Raw genomic sequence first — 7,546 nt, forward strand, 5'->3', positions numbered from 1 at the left:
GAGGAGAAAAAAAGATATGATAACTACATTGGAAAAAACTCTAGAGAATATATCTTAGAGAACAATTGATTCTGGCAAAGGGAATGGACTAGCTCAGGGGCTCTCAAACTCGATTGCATTGTGACCCGCTTCTGACAACAAAAATTACCACATGACCCCAGGTGGCGGGACAAAAGCCTTAGCCCACCTTAGCCCCACCGATCCGGGTGTGGGGGCCAAAGCCTGAGCCCCACCACTTCGGGCGGGGAAGGGGAGGGGGCAAAAGGGATCCTGTAACCTAAGCCCTGCCAACCAGGGCTGAAGCTCTCAGGCTTCGGCCCTGGGCAGTGGGGCGTGGGCTTCAGTCCTGGGCCCCAGCAAGTCTAAGCCAGCCTTGGCGACCCCATTAAAATGGGATCATGACCCACTAGATAACCAGAGAGGCATTTTTCATATCCAACTTCTGTGATATGATGAAAATTAAGAAGGACAAAATTAATTACATTGTTACAAATTTGCCTTTTTTGGGTGCCTGTTGTAGAGGGTCTAATATGAAATTCTTATATCTGGTGAAGTTTTCCCTCATAGTCTTTCCACTGCAGTAAAACAACATGCCTGGCCATAAAGTGTGCAATCATTTATTCTCTGAGGCATGTAGTAATACATGGCCACTATTGTAAGCAAATAAATAGGTCATGGACCAGGTCTTTGGAAAACTGGATAAGGACTCTTGAGTCAACAATGATCTGAAATGTTGGGCAGGTGAAAAATATGATGTCTTGGGGATGTCAAAAATTTTAACAACTACAGAGTTACAGATCGAGTCTATAGGGGCTTCTGGATAACCTAAATTTTGGATAATATGCATTTGGAAAATTGGTGTTTACTCATAATAAATAACTTGTCCTTATACAGTACTGCACGCAAAACATAGAACCTCTTAAGCCCAAGATATTTATAGACAAAGGGATGTTTGCCCACAACTATACCCATGAATGTCCATTAAGTTGAAGAAGAATCATGGGTGTAACTGAAGGCTGAGTCTTACCCAAGGCTTATATTTTGTTCAGAAACACAAAGCATGCACTTATATTTCCTTAACAATTTATTCCTTTTATTTGAAAACCGGAAGTATTTTCAAGAAGCTCAGTCCCAGTTTAGACCACTCTTTAGATCAAATCAGTTACTGAGACAACAGGTAGAGAGCACCGCTTACAACAAGCAACTCCCTTTCAATCTATTCCAAGGCTCTTCTAGTCAATAGAACAATAGCTCACAAAGTTTCCTTCTTGTGCAGCACAGATAATGAACTATTTATGAAATGGATTACAATATTCCCTATAGCACATAATTAATTGAAATTAGTCTGATTGAGAAAGCACAATTACTTATGGTTCATTCAGAAAGAGAAGAAAATCAGGTTTATACAGAATATTCATCTTCCCTAAGGTGCTCATTAGGTCTCCCCCCCCAGATTTCTGTAATGATTATTTCCTCATTACACTGATCCCCATTGGAATCCAAAACATTGATCTTTGGAAAGTGGGGGTTAAACTGAATACTTGTGTTCACTGGTGATATAGTTCATACTATAATCTTAGAAATGTAAGACTGGAAAAGACCTTGATAAGTCATCTGCATTGAGGCAGGATTAATACATTACTAGACCATCTCTGACAGGTGTTTGTCTAACCTGTCCTTAAAAAATCTCCCATGACTGAGATTCCACAACTTCCCTAAGTAATTTGTCCCAGTGCTTAACCACCCTTACATTTAGGAAGTTTTTCCGAATGCCTAACCTAAATCTCCCTTGCTGCAATTTAAATCCAATACTTGTACATTACGTCTTATCCAATTTGTCCACATCTTTCCCAAGTATGGTGCTCAGAACTTGACATAGTACTCCAGCTGAGGCCTTACCAGTGCTGAGTGGAAGAATTACTTCTCGTGTCTTGCTTACAAGTGCTCCTGTTGACAAATCCCAGAATGATGTTCACTTTTTTTTGCAACAGTGTTACAATGTTGACTCATATTTAGTTAGTGACCATCTACTCTCCCCATCTGCAGTACTCTTTCCTAGGCAGTAATTTCTCATTTTGTATTTGTGCAATTGAATATTACATAAGAACGGTCCTACTGGGTTAGACCAAAGGTCCATCTAGCCCAGTATCCTGTCTTCGACAGTGGCCAGTGCCAGGTGCCCCAGACGGAATGAACAGAACAGGTAATCATCAAGTGATCCATCCCCTATTGCTCATTCCTAGCTTCTGGCAAACAGAGCTAGGGACACAATTCCTGCCCATCCTGGCTAATAGTCATTGATGGACCTATCCTTCATGAATTTATTTAGTTCTTTTTTGAACCCTATTATGGTCTTGGCCTTCACAACATCCTCTGGCAAGGAGTTCCACAGGTTGACTGTGCATTGTGTGAAGAAATACTTCCTTTTATTTGTTTTAAACTTGCTGTCTATTAATTTCATTTGGTGACCCCTAGTTCTTGTGTTATGAGAAGTAGTAAACAACACTTCCTTATCTACTTTCTCTACACCAGTCATTATTTTATAGACCTCAATCATATCTCCCTTTAGCAGTCTCTTTTCCAAGCCAAAAAGTTCCAGTCATATCAAGCTCTCCTCAGACGGAAGCCGTTCCCTACCCCTAATCATTTTTGTTGCCCTTTTCTGAACCTTTTCCAATTCCAATATATCTTTTTTGAGCTGGGGAGAGCACATCTGCACACAGTATTTAAGATGTGGGTGTACCATGGATTTATATAGAGGCAACATGATATTTTCTGTCCTATTATATAGCCTTTTCTTAATTATTCCCAGCATCCTGTTCGCTTTTTTGACTGCTGCTGCACATTGAGTGGATGTTTTCAGAGAACTATCCACAATGACTCCGAGATCGCTTTCTTGAGTGGTAACAGCTAATTTAGACCCCATCATTTTATATGTATAGTTGGGATTATGCTTTTCAATGTGCATTACTTTCCATTTATCAACACTAAATTTAATCTGCCATTTTGTTGCCCAGTCACGCAGTTTTGAGAGATCCTTTTGTAGCTCTTCGCAGTCTGCCTGGGTCTTAACTATCTTTAGTAATTTTGTATCATCTGCAAATTTTGCCACCTCACTGTTTACCCCTTTTTCCAGATAATTTATGAATATGTTGAATAGGAGTGGTCCCAGAACAGACCCCTGGGGGACACCACTATTTACCTCTCTCCATTCTGAAAACTGACCATTTATACCTACCCCTTGTTTCCTATCTTTTAACTAGTTACCAATCCATGAGAGAACCTTCCCTCTTTATCTCGTGGCATCTTATTTTGTGTAAGAGCGTTTGGTGAGTGACCTTGTCAAAGGCTTTCTGAAAATCTAAATACACTATATCGATTGGATCCCTTGGTCCACATGCTTGTTGACCCTTTCAAAGAATTCTACTAGATTGGTGATGCATGATTTCCCTTTACTAAAACCGTGTTGACTCTTCCTCAACAAATTATGTTCATCTATGTGTCTGACAATATTGTTCTTTATTATAGTTTCTACCAGTTTTCCTGATACTGAACTCAGGTTTACAGGCCTGTAATTGCCGGGATTACCTCTGGAGCCCTTTTAAAAATTGGTGTCACATTAGCTATCCTCCAGTCATCTGGTACAGAAGCTGATTTAAATGATAGGTTACAGATTACAGTTAGTATTGCTGCAATTTTGCATTTGAGTTCCTTCAGAACTCTTGGGTGAATACCATCTGGTCCTGGTGACTTATTGCTGTTTAATTTATCAATTTGTTCCAAAACCTCCTCTAATGATACCTCAATCTGGGACTGTTCCTTAGATTTGTCACCTAAAAAGAATGGCTCGGGTTTGGGAATCTCCCTCACATCCTCAGCAATGAAGACTGATGCAAAGAATTCATTTAGTTTCTCTGCAATGGCCTTATCATCCTTCAGTGCTCCTTTACCACCTCGATTGTCCAGTGGCCCCACTGGTTGTTTAGCAGGCTTCCTGCTTCTGATGTACTTAAAAAAAATTGCTATTACTTTTTGAGTCTTTGGCTAACTATTTTCAAATTCTTTTTTGGCCTTTCTAATTGTATTTTTACACTTTATTTGCCAGTGTTTTTACTCCTTTCTATTTTCTAGGATTTAACTTCCACTTTTTAAAGGATGCCTTTTTGCCTCTGTCAGGGTATACACCCCAAATCTGAACTTTGGGGAACGGATGTGGGGACCCGTATGAAAGACGCCCTAAACTTATCTTTTACCAGCTTAGGTTAAAACTCTTCCAAGGAACAGTCTTCTGTCTTGGACAGATAGTGCTGCCACCATCAAGTGATTTTCACAAATATTCAGGGAAGGGTCACTTGGAATCCCTATTCCCCCAAGCCTCTTCATCCCCTTTCCTGGGAAGGCTTGAGAATAAAATACCAGCCAGTTGCCTTATCAATGTGAGCACTAACCAACTCCTTGTCTCAGGACTTTGGAATCAAAGGATTTTTTTTTTAAAAGATAAATTTTATTTAAAAAGAAAGAAACATCTGAAAACTCATGTTTTAGGGATTAAACACAAAAAATAACTTTCTTGAGGTTCAGTTTAAAGGTTACAATTAAAACAAAAGCACCTGAGGTTAGCACAGAGGAATCCACAAACCAAAACAACCAAAAAGGTTCCAAATCACATCTGTCTTAACTTTTCCTGTGCTACTTACATATCTGAGGTTCCAAATGAAGAGTTTCTAGGTATGATGCTGATGATTTCCCATACCTGGCTTAAAGCTTACAGCTTGTTGCTGCCTTCCCCTCTCTCCAGCCCAAGAGACAAAGAAAAAATCCCACACTCGGCAGTTTTTCCAATTTGAAAGGGTACAGCCACCCTATTGGTTACCCTGGTCAGGTGCCAACTCAGGTGAAGTTTCTCTTTACCCTTTACAGGTAAGGCAACTAGGGTACAGCTGCTAAGGAGGATTCTATGGCTACTAACTGGCTGGGTGTCCATAAAAGGGAACTAACCCCTCCCCCCCGCCATTTATCACAGCCTCTCATTGCTTCTTTTACTTTGTTGCGTAGCCACGGTGGTTCTTTTTGGGTTCTCTATGTTTTTTAATTTGGGGTATACATTTATGTTGAGCCTCTATTATGGTGTCTTTAAAAAGTTTCCACACAGCTTGCAGAGATTTCACTTTTGGTATTGTACCCTTTTAATTTGTTTAACTAACCTCCTCATTTTTGTGTAGTTCCCCTTTCTGAAATTAAATGTTACAGTGTTGGGCCGCTGTGATGTTTTTCCTGCCACAGGGATATTAAATTTAATTATATTATGGTCACTATTACCAAGCGTTCCAGCTATATTCACCTCTTGGACCAGATCCTGTGCTCCATTTAGGACTAAATCAAGAATTGCCTCTCTTCTAGTGCATTCCAGGACCAGCTGCTCCAAGAAACAGTCATTTAAGGTGTCAAGAAACTTTATTTCTGTATCCCAACCTGAGGTGATATGTACGCAGTCAATATGAGAATAAGTGAAATCCCCCATTATTATTATTGAGTTTTTTATTTTAATAGCCTCTCTAATCTCCCTGAGCATTTCACAGTCACTATCACCATCCTAGTCAGGTGGTTGGTAATATATCCCTACTGCCATATTCTTATTATTCGAGCATGGAATTTCTATCCATAGAGATTCTATGGTATAGTCTGATTCATTTATGATTTTTACTTCATTTGATTCTATGCTTTCTTTCACATATAGTGCCACTCCCCCACCAGCACGACCTGTTCTGTCCTTCTGATATATTTTGTATCCCATTGATTATCCTCATTCCACCAAGTTTCTGTGATGCCTATTATATCAATATCCTCATTTAATAAGAGACACTTTAGTTCACCCATTTTATTATTTAGACTTCTAGCATTGGTATATAAGCACTTTAAAAACTTGTCTTTTAAAGTTTACTGTTACACAATGTAAATGTGTAAAGTTGCTGTTACACAATGTAATTGAATGAGAATCTTTTTTATTTGACTGTTTCTGATCAGATCCTGGTGTATTTTATCATTTTCCATCTTCTTGTTTTCACTAGGACATAGAGATTCTCTATTAATAGATCCTCCCCTAAGGGATGTCCAAATCATGTGCTCCTCCGCAACTGTCGGCTTCCCCAAGCCCTTAGTTTAAAAACTGCTCTACCTTTTTAATTTTAAGTACCAGCAATCTGGTTCCATTTTGGTTAGGTGGAGCCCATCCTTCCTGTATAGGCTCCCCCTTTCCCCGAAGTTTCCACAGTTCCTAATAAATCTAAACCCCTCCTCCCTACACTATCGTCTCAACCATGCATTGAGACTCCGCAGTTCTGCCTGTCTAACTGGCCCTGTGCGTGGAACTGGGAGCATCCCAGAGAATCTCTTTCATAAGTGCAGTACTTTACATTTGTCTTTGTTGACTTTCATCCTATTTGTTTCAGACCATTTCTCCAGTTTGTCAAGATCATTGTGAATTCTATTCCTGCCCTCCAAAGTGCTTGCAACCCCTCTCAGCTTGATACTGGCTGCAAACTTTACAAGTATACTTTCTAGGCCACTATCCAAATCATGTATGACAATATTGAATAGAATCAGACTCAGGACAGATCCCTGTGGGAACCCACTCTATATGCCCTCCAGCTTGATTGTAGTTGAGTAGGCTTTCCTGAGCAGTTGTTCACCCACCTTAGAGTAGGTTTGTCTAGGCTGTATTTCCCTAGTTTATCAGAAGGTCATCTGAGACTGCTAAGTCGAGATATATGCAGGGGTTTTCAAACTGAGGGTCGGGACCCCTCAGGGGGTCGCGAGGTTATTACATGGGGGGTCGTGAGCTGTCAGCCTCCACCCCAAATCCCGCTTTACATCCAGCATTTATAATGGTGTTAAATATATTAAAAAGTGTTTTTAATTTATAAGGGGAGGGGGTCACCAGTACAAAAGTTTAAGAATCACTGATCTACAGCTTCCCCACAATCCACAAGGCTTGTTACCCTGTCAAACGAGGATATTAGGTTGGTTTGACATGATTGATTCTTGACAAATCCATGCTGACTGTTAGTTATAACCTTATTGTCTAGGCGCTTACAAATTGATTGATGATTTGCTCCATTATCATTCCAGGTACTGAAGTTAAGCTGAGTGGTCTACAGTTGGGGATCTCTCCTGTCCTCCACAAGTTCTCAAAAATAAATGCTATTGGCTCAGAGATCTCTTCAGCCAGTTCTTTAAGTATTCTAGGATGTATTTTGTCAGGCCCTGCTGACCTGAAGATATGTAAATTGTCTAAATAACTTTCAATTTGTGCTTTCTCTATTTTAGCCTCAGATCCTAGTCCATTTACACCGATGTTCATTATGTTAGTTGCCTGATCACTGCTAACCTTTCTGGTAACAGAGGGTCCTGTGGCATCTTTAAGACTAACAGAAGTATTGGGAGCATAAGCTTTCGTGGGTAAGAACCTCACTTCTTCCTTGCATCTGAAGAAGTGAGGTTCTTACCCACGAAAGCTTATGCTCCCAATACTTCTGTTAGTCTTAAA

The sequence above is a fragment of the Trachemys scripta genome, chromosome 1, assembly GCF_013100865.1.
Source record: "Trachemys scripta elegans isolate TJP31775 chromosome 1, CAS_Tse_1.0, whole genome shotgun sequence".
Taxonomy (NCBI): Eukaryota; Metazoa; Chordata; order Testudines; family Emydidae; genus Trachemys; species Trachemys scripta.